Source organism: Hemibagrus wyckioides, linkage group LG29 (genome assembly GCF_019097595.1).
Source record: "Hemibagrus wyckioides isolate EC202008001 linkage group LG29, SWU_Hwy_1.0, whole genome shotgun sequence".
NCBI classification, from domain to species: domain Eukaryota; kingdom Metazoa; phylum Chordata; class Actinopteri; order Siluriformes; family Bagridae; genus Hemibagrus; species Hemibagrus wyckioides.
The window spans coordinates 10768887-10785335 of NC_080738.1; positions in this window are offsets into that span (position 1 = coordinate 10768887).

Sequence of the window (16449 nt, forward strand, 5' to 3'; positions counted from 1 at the left end):
CACACACTACGTGACTAAAACACAAACCTACATACACTCGCACACCACGTAACTAAAACACACACCTACACACACCACATAACTAAAACACACACTCACACACTACGTGACTAAAACACAAACCTACATACACTCGCACACCACGTAACTAAAACACACACCTACATACACTCACACACCACGTAACTAAAACACACATCTACATACACTCACACACCACATAACTAAAACACACATCTACATACACTCACACACCACGTAACTAAAACACAAACCTACATACACTCACACACCACGTAACTAAAACACACACCTACATACACTCACACACCACGTAACTAAAACACACATCTACATACACTCACACACCACATAACTAAAACACACATCTACATACACTCACACACCACGTAACTAAAACACACATCTACATACACTCACACACCACGTAACTAAAACACACATCTACACACACTCACACACTACGTGACTAAAACACAAACCTACATACACTCACACACCACGTAACTAAAACACACACCTACATACACTCACACACCACGTAACTAAAACACAAACCTACATACACTCACACACCACGTAACTAAAACACACCAACACACACCTACACACACCACATAACTAAAACACACACTCACACACTACGTGACTAAAACACAAACCTACATACACTCACACACCACGTAACTAAAACACACATCTACATACACTCACACACCACGTAACTAAAACACACATCTACACACACTCACACACCACGTGAGTAAAACACACATCTACACACACTCACACACCACGTAACTAAAACACACACCTACATACACTCGCACACCACGTAACTAAAACACACACCTACATACACTCACACACCACGTAACTAAAACACACACTCACACACCACGTGACTAAAACACACCAACACACACCTACACACACCACATAACTAAAACACACACTCACACACCACGTGACTAAAACACACCTACACACACCACATAACTAAAACACACACTCACACACCACGTGACTAAAACACACCTACACACACCTACACACACCACATAACTAAAACACACACCTACACACACCACATAACTAAAACACACACTCACACACTACGTGACTAAAACACACATCTACACACACTCGCACACCACGTAACTAAAACACACACCTACATACACTCACACACCACGTGACTAAAACACACCAACACACACCTACACACACCACATAACTAAAACACACACTCACACACTACGTGACTAAAACACACATCTACACACACTCGCACACCACGTAACTAAAACACACACCTACATACACTCACACACCACATAACTAAAACACACACCTACATACACTCACACACCACATAACTAAAACACACATCTACATACACTCACACACCACATAACTAAAACACACATCTACATACACTCACACACCACGTGACTAAAACACACCAACACACACCTACACACACCACATAACTAAAACACACACTCACACACTACGTGACTAAAACACACATCTACACACACTCGCACACCACGTAACTAAAACACACACCTACATACACTCACACACCACATAACTAAAACACACACCTACATACACTCACACACCACATAACTAAAACACACACCTACATACACTCACACACCACATAACTAAAACACACATCTACATACACTCACACACCACGTAACTAAAACACACACCTACATACACTCACACACCACGTAACTAAAACACACATCTACATACACTCACACACCACGTAACTAAAACACACACCTACATACACTCACACACCACGTAACTAAAACACACACCTACATACACTCACACACCACGTAACTAAAACACACATCTACACACACTCACACACCACGTAACTAAAACACACACCTACATACACTCACACACCACGTAACTAAAACACACATCTACACACACTCACACACCACGTAACTAAAACACACACCTACATACACTCACACACCACGTAACTAAAACACACATCTACACACACTCACACACCACGTAACTAAAACACACACCTACATACACTCACACACCACGTAACTAAAACACACACCTACATACACTCACACACCACGTAACTAAAACACACATCTACACACACTCACACACCACGTAACTAAAACACACACTCACACACCACGTGAGTAAAACACACATCTACACACACTTGCACACCACGTAACTAAAACACACACCTACATACACTCACACACCACGTAACTAAAACACACACCTACATACACTCACACACCACGTAACTAAAACACACACCTACACACACTCACACACCACGTAACTAAAACACACACCTACATACACTCACACACCACGTAACTAAAACACACACCTACATACACTCACACACCACGTAACTAAAACACACACCTACATACACTCACACACCACGTAACTAAAACACACACCTACATACACTCACACACCACGTAACTAAAACACACACCTACATACACTCACACACCACGTAACTAAAACACACACCTACATACACTCACACACCACGTAACTAAAACACACACTCACACACCACGTAACTAAAACACACACTCACACACCACGTAACTAAAACACACACCTACATACACTCACACACCACGTAACTAAAACACACATCTACACACACTCACACACCACGTAACTAAAACACACACCTACATACACTCACACACCACGTAACTAAAACACACATCTACACACACTCACACACCACGTAACTAAAACACACTCACACACCACGTAACTAAAACACACACCTACACACACTCACACACCACGTAACTAAAACACACACCTACACACACTCACACACCACGTAACTAAAATACCTTACAGCCCTTGAGCGCGACAGCAATAAAAAACCTGTCGGAAAACACAACCATCTTATTATTCAGATATTCTTTAGTCTAACTTTTAATTTTTAATGTTAACACAGTTGATAAAAGTAGGCTAACAAATGTGTGTTGTGTCAAAAAGGAGGCCCGCTGTCTCTGATTCTGAAAACCCCTCACATATAGGACCCTATTGAATATTATTCCATACCCAATATGTACAAAAGCCTTAAATTAAATAAGCCTAAAGATAGATCTAAATAAAATATAAACCACTTCTACTACTACTACTAATAATAATAATTTGTGTTGACCCAGGGACATCATTCCTAACAGCTCATGAAAGTTAAGACGAACAGCGATTGATCACTGTATTTAAAATAAACAAATAAATTAATAATAATAATATTATTATTATTTTGTTTTGACCCAGGGACATCATTCCTTATAGCTTATGAGATATAAGACAAATAGTAATCAACCACTGTATTTTAATAATAATAATATGAAATACACTGTGTTGCCAAAAGTATTGGGACATCTGCCTGCACCTCAACCCGATAGAAAACTTTTGGGGGTGGTCAAAAATTCCCATAAACACACTCCTAAACCTCGTAGAAAGCCTTCCCAGAAGAATTAAAGATGTTATGGCTGCAAAGGGTGGGCCAACTCCATATTAAACCATACGGATTAAGAATGGGATATCATTAAAGTTCATGTTCATGTAAAGGCAGGCGTCCCAAAACTACATAAAACAAAACACAGAGCTACATAAGACAACAACACAGAGCTACATAAAACAAAACACAGAGCTACATAAGACAACAACACAGAGCTACATAAAACAAAACACAGAGCTACATAAGACAACAACACAGAGCTACATAAAACAAAACACAGAGCTACATAAGACAACAACACAGAGCTACATAAAACAAAACACAGAGCTACATAAGACAACAACACAGAGCTACATAAAACAAAACACAGAGCTACATAAGACAACAACACAGAGCTACATAAAACAAAACACAGAGCTACATAAGACAACAACACAGAGCTACATAAAACAAAACACAGAGCTACATAAAAAAGTCCAAATAAAGTGCATAGAGTGCAACCTAGTGTTGTTGTGGTACAAGACAAGATCTACTGTACAAGACAAACACAACAACGAAAATTTCTTGGTCCAGATTTTTTCTTCGTTCTAAAGTAAGATGATAACTTATTCCGAAATATTCCAAAGTACTTCAGCACTAGTCTATGTTTAATGAGAAACCAGACATAAACAATTCACTGTGACTCAGTAGCTCGTGCACGCTGTATATACTCACTGTGCTCAGGATGCTTGTTCTCTTTAATGAGGGCTGCAGAAGCAAATTAATGGGATGTTGTGTTGTTTTCTGCAGCTAGCTAACTGTTGTGTAAGTGTAGTGGCAGCTTATTAACAACAAAGACAGCGATGCATCAGTTTCTACTCAAAGACAGGAGTCTTGTTAAGTTTTCCAGTGATTTGCTGTATCTTGTTAGTCTTGTGCACAAAATTGTTAATCAGCCAACATCCAAGCATGCAAATGCTGTGATTATGTAGAGCCGCAATATTAAAGATTTGATGCACGTTCCAGTTGGTTTTGAAAACTCGACCAAATGGTCCTTCAATGGGAATGGCAAAGTTTATAGATAAAATGACGACGATATAGAATCTACAATCAGAAGGTAGTTGCACAAGTGCTAAAGATTTACCTGATTATTTACCTGAATGTAACAGAAAACTGATGCACCCTTCATTATATTTCCATATTTCCAGGTTTTTACGCATTTTTACGCACAAAAAAACCCCACAATAAATAAAACAGCAAGACACAAAAAAGCAACAAAAAACAAGAAAATCAAAAAGAATAAAATAAAAAACTACACAATAAATAAAACAGCGAAATAAGGCACAAGAAATGCAACAACAAAAAATAAAAACACAAGAACAAAATCAACAACAAAATAAAAAAGAACAAAATAAAACACAATAAATAAAACAGCCAAATAAAAGACAAAACAAAATTAAATCAGTTAAACAACAGTAAAACAAAAACACAACAAAATCAAAAACAGAAAAATGAAAAACAAAATGAAACACAGCAAAATCAACAAGAAAATAAAAACACAACAAAATAAAAAGACGACAAAATAAAAAAACACAATAAAATAAAAAGCAACAGCTGAATTAATAAAAACAATGGCAAAATAAAAACCCAACAAAATCCAAAAGACAACAAAATAGAACAGAACAAAATATAAGGACAGCAAAATAAACACAACAGCAAAAACAACAACACTAATAACAGCAACACAAAACAAGCATGAACAACACTTTAGAGCCTCCTTGACTGACAGAAGTGGGACCTGAAGTGCTCTTCTGCTGTTGTCGCTCATCCTCCTCAGAGTTTAATGTGTTTTGAGTTTAATGATAGTAATTACTATTTTATAGAGTATCATGTTGCTCAAGTTATATTCATGTGTCCTTCACTGTGGAAGGGAGAAAGTTTCTTTCCCCCCATGGACACAGTAAAAAGCAAGTCTGAGAAAATAGTAGCCATTTCTATAAATATTTGATGCTCCTGTGTGAGGGAAAGTAGTAGTAATAGTCTGAGTCAAGTTTATGAAAAGCTTTTTTATTTAGTCATGCCAGGCAAATATGTGTGTGTCATTTAAGGACGTTGCAATTTGCATTGTTATATTACTCAATCAAGGAGTTCTAAAGTGTTAAAAAGGACAATAACAAAATGATGATGTTATGTGCTTGAGGTTAAGGAGGGATGATTTAAGTGATTTAATTGTTTCTGGGTGTGGAACAGATCCAAGATGACACTGAAAAGTGGTATGCTTCAGAAGATTTTACTGACACGTCATGTGAAAGTATACAAAGAATTATTTAATTAAAAAGAATATGAAATAAATAAATAAGAAAAAAAAAGGAATGTCACCCAAATCAAATAAATAAGCAAAACAAAACAATCCTTATAGCTGGCCTTTAAACTGACTAACACAAAAAAATGAATCTTCGGCGTATGCGACTCTTCTAAACTAAAAAGCAAAAGTACAAGGGTAGCGTAACACTCACAAACCTAATCTAACAAAAAGAAAAACTCCTGATCAAGAATCAAGACAAACAGTATCATATCCACATTTGACAAGACTCTAGAATTATCACACAGGCATGATTGGTAAAGTAGATGCCCCGAGATGCATTCTTATCAGTGACTTGATACACAATAAGACTAAAACATTAACATGGGCACCAGTGTAGTCTCTCGCACAGAATTCAAAATCAGTCAATAGCCAAATAACGAACTAGAAGTGGCTCGAATCACTACAACACAACGCACAACTCCACGAGTCAAGGTACATTAAGTATCGGGAGGCAACTGTGTCAAACGCTAGACGTGTTGAAGCATAAGGTACGCTGGCATGGCGCACCCCCACACACAATCAAATTGAGGCCTTAAATACAGTCGGCACATCAATGGATTGGCAGAGCAAGTCAGCCAAAAACACCGACCTAGAAGTGGAGTAAAGAATAGCACAAAAAGAAAGAAGAGCAAAACACAATATACACAAAACACTCATGGAATGTAACAGACGACAATAAAAATACATCAGTTTTTGACTATGTAAGTTGCTTTAGACTGGAATCTGTCATCATAAAAAATGGAGCTGCTTATAAAGCAGGGGCAGCTGGTATGAATGAACCAGCAGAAATAATTTGTGCATAATAATTTGCTCTACATCATCCTGATTAGGCCATTAATGAGACCTGGTAATATCATGCATTGCTTAGTCTCATGAAGCCAGAACTTCAGACTTATGGCAGAAGGTTTTATTGGCCAAGGACCGCCCAAGAGAGTGTCTGATTGACCTGTAGAGTAACAAATCACAGTTCGTTTTGTTGTAAGTTGTAATGTCTCTACAAAACGCAACCATCGATCATTCATTTAAGAAAGTCGTGCAAATGAATGAGTCTAGTGATGATACCGTGAACTTTTCTGTGGCCATTTGAAAATCCAAAGCATTCACTGTCACAGCTGTAAACATGACAGCTTCCTTCTTCCTTTTGGGGAAGTAGACAGCTTTGTTTCCAGGCACATTATTAATCCAACCAATCAGATGGCAACCTTGATATTCCAGTTTCCAAGTATTTATAATTTTGTGTGTCATATGCATCAGACATTCAGCCACCGGTCTGAGACTCTGACGGCTGAGACTTTTAACTGCATTGCTTAATTGTCCTTCATACTGTCGCATGTCGCTGCTCTAAAGAAATTCAATTCAATTTTATTTCTATAGTATACAGAATATATAGTAGATATACTCTATAGTATTTTTATGGTATCTATAATCTATAGTATATATTTCTATATACTTTTATCAGTGGACAATGTCGCAAAAGCAGTTTTACAGGAATATATAAATTTATCACTAATAAGCAAGCCAGAGGTGATGGTGGTGAGGCAAATCTCCCTGAAATGACATGAGGAAGAAACCTTGAAACTCAAAAGGGAGAAGGAAAGTGTGATTATAAATCATTGCTGTGCTATAACACAAGTGTAACTGTGTAACCAGGACATGTATGAGCACCAGTATCCCTTCTGAATTTATAATAGTATTAACAGAAACTTCTTTTCATTAAAGCCATCAAATGTTCAACAGCAGTCCAAAGCCTCCTCCATGATCTCTGAGCTGCACTATCCAGAATAAAAGTAACTACTGAGTGAAAGTTTTTCAAGGAAGCTAAAACTGTTGACAGTCTTTGCAGCTTTATGGAGCACAGGAGTGTGCTTTCTCTACTTTCTGTAGTAAGAGCAGAGGTTAATCCTCAGGCAGGGTCATGGACTTCATTGACTGGGGGGATAAGCCACATTCTAGGCAACCTGATCACAGGAATTAGGTCTATTAGTGATTTCAGTCTTGTTCATTCTGATTAATCACTCCCTCCAGGAGGTTATTTTTTGGGAAAGTTGCAGTCAAAACTACTTAAATTGGTAGCAGAGGGTTCTTTTTTAACTATTTGCAGTGAAGACACATACTGTATGTAATTACTTTCTATGATGGCTGTTCTAATGTTTGATGTGAATTGAAGAGAGCTTTGGCTGTTGCAGAGTGGATGTAAATGCAGGTCGCTTTTTCAGGGCTTTCACAAAATTAAGAAGAATAAAGTAAAAGAAAAGTAATTAATTCAACAGATGTTGATGTTCTTTGGGCTGCTTCCTGTTCAGGGTCGCCACAGCATTATTTTGATTTGCCACAGGTTTTACTCCGGATGCCCTTCCTGATGCAACCCTCCCATTTTATCCAGGTTTGGAACCGGCACTGAAAGTTAACCCTTCAGTGGTTGGTTTAGCTCCCTGCCTGGGAATCGAACCCGGACCACGGCAATGAGAGCACATGATCCTGCTGCTAGACCACCAGGAGGCTCAGCAAACAATCCATCAGATGTTGGGTCAAAATAGACACAGATTGACCAGGGTACTAAATGGTTCGAACTAAGCTTGGCAAAAACATGGTCGGAAACAAAAATGAACCTAGTTAAACAAGAGCAAAAAAAAGCTAGCTTGCTAAACATCACAGACATGAGAGAACTGACCTTACACTTTGCAAATAATAAACTGCAACAAAGGTGCTTTACATATTAAACACAGATGAACATAATCGAAAGGATGATTACTGGGAATAAGGGATTACATGTGATTGTGAGTGATGGCTGCAGTGAAACAGAGTCTGTTACACACGACACATCTTTGCAGATTGAAAGCTCCTCCAAATATCACTGGTTGATTTGGGATTTCTAGTGTGAAATCCTGGACGTAGTTTCAGTCATTTAATGTCCATTAATGTGGACAGGACAGAGCCGGCCCAAGGCATAAGCAAACTAAGAGGCTGCTTAGGGCCCCGTGGCCACCAGGGGGCCCCCAAGGGTACATAAAATGACTGTTTTTTTAATATATATATATATATATATATATATATATATATATATATATATATATATATATATATATATATATATATATATATATAATGTCAATGAACAATGGTTATTATACAAAATGACAATAATTAGTCATATTGGTGGCACAGAGGGGCCCCCAAATAAAATTCTGCTTAGGGCCCCCTGAAGGCTTGGGCCGACCCTGGGACAGGATTATTACAGAATCATATAATAATAAAATCCAAACATATTTGATAGATTGGATCATTGTTTTGGCCCAGCAGTCATCCAGATAATGCTTCCCACTGTATGAGCAGGAGTTATATTAGTGATATTGGGTGCTACACAGGATAGAGATGAGGTATGAGAGTTTAATTCATTTTTTTAAGCTGTGACATGCTAATGATCGCTATGATGCCATAGTCCTATAATTGTAACTTAAAGTCAAGCTTCTTTCTATTTTTGTATTTGCTTAATAAAGGGTTCACTGTTATTGAATTCGACACAAATTTAACATAATACTATGTCTAGTAAAGTGAAAAACAATGACCTGTCACAAGTTCATTCATTTTACTTTTCAAGCCCCCAATAATTCCCATGGCAATTTTTTAAAAAGGAAAAAAACTAAAAGTCAGCTTTAATGAAGTTATACAAGAAAGGATGCAATGTACTTCTGTGTCAAATGAAATACCCAACTGCCTGATTTTATAAAAATAAATAAAAAGTATTCCCTTATGCTACACAAGGCAAAATTAGCCTGGTGAGGCACCATGAAATATTCACATCATGTTAAAAAGAAAGAAAGAAAGAAAGAAAGAAAGAAAGAAAGAAAGTGTTTCTTCTAGAAGAATGTCTGCCAACTTGAAATATGTTTTCCCTCAAGGCTTACAGATGGCACTTGACACTTGTGTTTGTATGAACTGTGCAGAGTTTTTACTTCGTTTTAATTTCCACATTACTCTCTATACACTGCTGAGTGATGCGGAAACAAAAACTTCAAAACAAGAGCCTGGATCCCCTTTTCACAAAGAAGCTTCTTTTTAATGACATGCATTGCTTTTTTTTGTAAGGAGTACACGGCAACAACGCATCAAATCTGGGATTAGTGGATTAGGAATTTGTCATATCAGCAATGAAGGAAAGTGCCTTATGAGGCATGATTTATGAGGCAACTTTATTATTCCGTAGCAATGTTGGAGAGCAGACGATTTGCTCGAAAATATAGCGGGGTGTATCATTTTGAATATTTCTATATGACAAATAGTCGGCTAGAGCAAATAATTTGGCAGCTGAAGTATGTAGCTCGTCAGAGAGCGGCTCTTTTTACAAGAAATGTGTCTAACACTTCAATACATTATCTAGCGGATGATAGAAGACTCAGGCCTTAGGTCTAGACACCCCCCCCCACACACACACACATCATCATAGCTTGTTTTGTTCCTTTTCGGCTTGGTTTTCAATCCAAAAGTTAACTAGAGTTTGCAAATAACAGAGATTCAGTTTGTTTACCCAGTGGTACATGCACTCGCTAGCCACTTTATGAGGAACACCAGTAGTCTTGCTTGTTGATGCAATTATCAAAACAAGGAAAATGTAATCTCAGTTTCTTCAATTGTTAGTCTGAATATTTCAAAATCTGATCTCTTGGGATTTTCACACAGATCAGCCTGTGGTGGCGAGTGTCATTTACTGTGTCGAGGTCTGCTGTGGGGGCAACATCAGTGCCAGGTATGCCAGCAGGATTAACTAAGCTAATTCGCAAGGTTGGATCTGTCATTGTACACAAGCTGGAGACATTTGAGTCAGTGAGGAACAGGAGGTCACTATACAAACTGCTCCCCATCATGGACAATCCGTCTCACCGACGCTACAATACACTACAGAGTCAGCGGAGCTCACTCTCCAAAAGACTCATTCAGATTCATTGTCACAGAGAACGTTACAGATCATTGACACCATTTGCAATAACATTGTACAATAGTTCACCTGTGTGTGACAGGTGAAAACACTCAAACTGCACTCTTACAATCTTTAACACCATTTTCTAGACTATCAAGGTTCTTTATATTTATTATCTACTGCCAGTATGCACATCTGTGATGTAAATACTGATGTAAATATGGTTAAATCCACAACTGTGTTTCATGTCTGCACTGCTAAGTTTAATTTAACTTAGTGTATTTTAGATTTAAGGTTGTTTAAGGATGAAATTCAGAGTACTGATGATTCGCATGATTAAATTTGGCAATGTTTTACGCCAGTGCCCTTCCTGATGCAACCCTCTATTTATCCGGGCTTGGGACCGGCACAGAAGTCACTGGACTGTGACCCCCATGGCTAGATCTTTCTACTTAGCCTTATATTTTGTGTATATATGTGTATATATGTATATATATATCAATAAAGTCTGTCTGTTTGTCTCTCTGTCTCTCTGTCTATCTATCTATCTATCTATCTATCTATCTATCTATCTATCTATCTATCTATCTATCTATCTATCTATCTATCTATCTATCTATCTATCTATCTATCTATCTATCTATCTATCTATCTATCTATCTATCTATCTATCTATAATTGTATAGAAATGCCAGACTGGAACAATAACACTCTTTACAACAGTGGTGAGCAAAAAGTCATCTCAGAATGACCAACCTTGAGGTGGATGAGTAACAACAGCAGAAGGTTATAGTGAGGGTGTAGTGAACACATTCTCCCTGAAAGTAGACAATTGGAAAGATTGGAAAAACGCCACCTGGTCTCAGTTTTTGATAATAGTATGGTGTCAAACAGCATGAATTCATGGACCCGATCTGTGTTGGGTCAGAGTTCAGGTTGGTGGTGATGGTGTAATGGTGTGGGGAATATTTTTGTGACACACTTTGAGTGTCCAGCTGACAAATCTTCAGCAGCTGCAATCATATCAGCATGGACAAAAATCTTAAATAATTCTGGACTCTTTGGGAATTTAATCCATCATGTACAGAATTGGATCTGTTTTGAGGGCAGAATTGAGTCCTACCAAGTATCAGTAGGATTTTCTATGCAGGTTTAACATCAGTAGTCTCATTTATCAACCTTGTTTATGCATAGTTGTGTGTAAATAATGCACTGGGGGTTGGAGGTGTGATTCCCGTCTCTGTCCTTTGTGTTTGCATATTTTCCCTCTACTTCTGGGGTTTCCTCATGATACTCCAGTTTCCTCAGCTTGTGTGTTAGGCTGATTGGCATCTCTAAATTGTATGAAATGTCTGAATCGGAGTGTGTTGCCTGTGATGGGTACACACCCTGTCCAGGGTGTCCCCTGTCTTAGACTCATGGCTCCTTGCGATCCTCTGTAGGATGAACAGTACGGATTTTTCACATACATCACAGTGAAATGCTTTTCTTTACATATCCCAGCTTGTTAGGAAGTTGGGGTCAAAGTGTAGGGTCAGCCATAATACAGTACCTCTGGAGCTAGGAGAGGGTTGCTGGGATGGATGGATGGATGGATGGGTGGATGTCTGTAATTACCCTTAACCACGCATATGCAGAAAGGTAAAGTGAAAATTTCTTTATCATTTTGCTGAGAGTTTCGAGTTAGGAAATAACTAGTAGCTAATGTTGGGTTGGGTGTATTTTTCTACAGCACTTCCACAAAAAAACAACCAACAAACAGGAAGCTTTTTCTCCAAAGGCTAACAAAGACACTAGTTTATAAATCCAACACTAACTCACTAACAAAACTACACCTTCATTTAAATCACCTGCCCTAAATAAAGACACATTCATACACAATTTCTCTAATACACACTCTACACACCAACAGATACACAAGTTAATGTATTTCTACAGGGAGAAATGTATATTTGAGAACAGCGGGAGCCATTTTGGAGAAGGCAACAACTCTTTACTCTTAACTCCATCTACACATTTCAACGAAAAATTGGAGACAAACCTGGGAATTTGCAACCAACTATGAGCAGATGTTTCATGATGCAAATTAGGGTTCATACCATCACTCATACCTCCAAAATTTATGTTTTCAAACTGGAAAAGATGACAATAGACAGATCAGATTTCTCAACATAACTGAAGCATTACATTGCAGCCACAGCCATAAAAGTTTTGAAAAAATTGAAGACAAAATACAAAGAAAAAGCTATGACTCATTTAATGAGAGTTGCAATCTCAAGTGTCATTGTCAGGGATAAATCCTTTCAGGGAACTCTTACTAAAATTAGCCACAATGTTTTTTCCCTCTAGTAATGACACTGAAATGGTACATTGCCCTCTTGTGCAGTACATATCCCACTTTTTGTGGTTTTTAAGTCATCCCTTTCGATGCAAACCAATTCAAACCTCGGCCACACTACAGGTAACACAGAATTGACAGCATATGTCACCTGCTGCAATGCCAGCCTCAAATATACCATTTTCATTCTACTCCAATTCATGCAACTGTACTGTATCGCTACCTCATTGTCGAAGCTCATCTCCTTAGCCTTTCGACATGATCCATGTAGTTTGCAACAAGCAGTAGCTCCCACGGGCATGCTGCTGGGCTTTTTAAAGGCAAGTTGTGTACCCATATATGGTAATTTGAGGGTGTTTGCTTATTTAAATGAGTGTAGCAGTGCTTAAGCAGAACATTTCAGAATATATAGGATTTATCATTATCATTCATCCTTCATTTATCATCGTCCAATTGTGGTTCTTATGAACAAAATTAGAATTCTATAGACTCTTTGATGAGATCTGACACACCTTAATTAAAGAAAGCCCTCAAACTCCATATATTATGAACAACTGGCTATCTATTGCCTTAGGTACATTTGGAATTGGAGTTGTCTTGGAGCTGTCGTTGAAAATGTAATGGGAATGCATGTAAGACATCATTACTGGACTTATAGCTGGTTGGGAAATGCCAGACCTGTCTCCTATTTTCTGCTGAAATGTGCCCATGGTTTAAACCCCCGGGGTACAGATTCATAGAGTCAGCACTTGCTCTATCAGCTATGCTAACATGACTATACATGACTATAAGTGGGATGGATGCACCTCTCTTCATGATAGGTTTCCTGAGATTATGTGCTTCCTGCATAAGCATAGTCAGGAGTGCTTACACCATCATGCACAAAACTTGCTTTTTATGCATATGTACAGGTGATAAATGAGACCCAGGTCTTAGGAGTGTAGGACCTGGAGTGTATGGTTGTCAAACGGAGGATGGTAGGAGGGCAACTTTGTGACTGATTTTGAGTTTAAATCCCAGGGCTCCCAAGCTGCCACTGCTGGGCTTTTGAGCATGGCCCATTACCCTCAACTGCTCAGTCAGATCAATAAGATAAATGTAAGTTGCTGTGGTTAAGGGTGTAATAAATGTAAATCTCATATGATCAGGGTTATGGTGAATCCAAAGCCTGTTCCAGGAACACTGGTTTTTGGGAGAAAATTGGAGTACCCAAAGGAAAATGTTTGTGCTGTACAGCCCACCATAAAAATTGTCAGTGACCACCATGGTGCCAGTTTCACGATCCATTTATCATTCACTCATCAACTTTTCCACCCGCTCTTCATCATCATCTCATCAGCTCCAGTCTCTGTTTACCATGCCTTCCCTGCAGTCAAAATACTCCCTCATACCTTGCTGCTACTCTACACTGCCTCATTAGCAGAGTCATTCATCATCACTGACAAGTCTCCTGAGTGGAGCTATGAGTTGTGCTGTTGTCACAGTCATTCAGGTTAGGAAGGGGGCTGAAAAGACTTCATCAGCATAAGGCTGCAGGATTGGGGTGGCATCATTCCCAGATTTCTGTAAGTTTTTACTGTCCAGTTGGTGCCTGTGTTTGGCAAAAATCCCTGATCTTTAGACCACATTGCTCCTGATTCCAATACCAAGAAGGCACAAACCTCAATTACACGTAAACGTTTTGCACTCACTTAGGACAGGAAGACACAAATTGGTTGGTCTTGGCTGAGTCCAGACACTTAATCAGGTTCTTAATTGCTAGTAAATGTCCAGAAACCACCATTCACTACTCTAGGCAATGTATGCTAAACAATCTGTGCCACATTCTTCATGCAGGAACCTTGTCTTACAACCAAAATACAAATCAATTTTATATGGATGGTGCTTTTAACTATAGACATATAAGCCACAAAGCAGATTTTCTAGATACCCAGATTCCCAATGAAAAAAACAGTGGAAGGATTTCCCAGGAAAAATGGAAGGACCATTGACAAGAATCAGACTCAAATGGTTTCCAGATTAGTATGATAATAAATCAATGTACACAGGTGTGGAAGAGAAAAGTCAAACAGTACTAAGTGTGTGAGTCTGTAGAGTATTCATATGGGAATATCCATAGTAGAGTCAATAGCTGAGTTACAAGTGCAGAAATATTAGCAGAAGTAGATCTAGAGGACGTGAGGAGCATCCAGACAATGCTTATTTTGTAAAACCTGAACTGAAACACCAAGAGAGAAATGGAGCCAGCATGTTAATGACCAGGGAAAGGCCCTCGAGATGTATAGACATAAACCATGACAACCAATGGCTAGTTGGTCTGCTTCATCTTGTCAAGGAGCAATCCAAACTTTTGAAGGCTTCTGTAGATGTGTTGATAACTTCATTGAGCTTAATTTGTGTATAGTTGCATTGACGTGTTAGAACAGGTTCAGGTTCCTTAGCTCTTGTGCTAAGGGAAACTGTAAAGCTACAGTCTACAAAGACATCTTATACAATTATGTGCTTCAGATATTGCACCAGCAGTGTGGGGAAGATCCACGTGTGGCTGTGATGGTCAAGTGTCCACAAACCATTGGCCAAAAGATTTTATTGGCATGAGCATGTGTGATTGATAACCTGAGTATGTAATGGTTGCTAATTATAAGATGGTCATCAGGAAAATTGTTTGTTTCTGAAAGGAATGCTAATTTTTTAAAATGATTTTATTATTTAAAAAAATTGTAGAGGTTGTGGAATAATCCGTAACAAATTAACTACATCTAAAGGGTGGAGTTTCTGGAAGAATCCGTAACAAATAAATAAAATTTGGTAGTAAGTTTGATTATGGATCTAGCCTTGTTTGCTTCTTTCTTCTAAAACAAAAATGACATTTCTAAATTTCTTGCTGCTCCCAAAACACAGGTCTTAAAGTGAGCATACTCAAGGCAAGGACTAAGGAAGAAAAACTGTATAAAGCACAGGATTAGCAATCCACAGCAGAGACTCGTTCCTTAATTGGATGTTTTGTGGTGGAGGACCCTGGGGATTCACACTGTTCTATCTGTTTGAGGTGCCGTGTTCGGATGAAGGCCAGGAGGGGATTTTATGGTCCGCTGCAGAAGGTAATCCATCGTCTGTCATCCATGTCTCCCTTACTGGGATTGACAGGCACACAGTAGGATGTCTTGTAAGAAAGAAAAAACAAAAATGAAAAATGCCCTGTATAACAACATATTCATGTAATTATTCAATCAGCCAGTCATGCAGCAGCAGCAGCAGTACAGTGCTTAAAATGATGCAGATACAGCTCAAGAGATTACATAAAAAAATCAGAA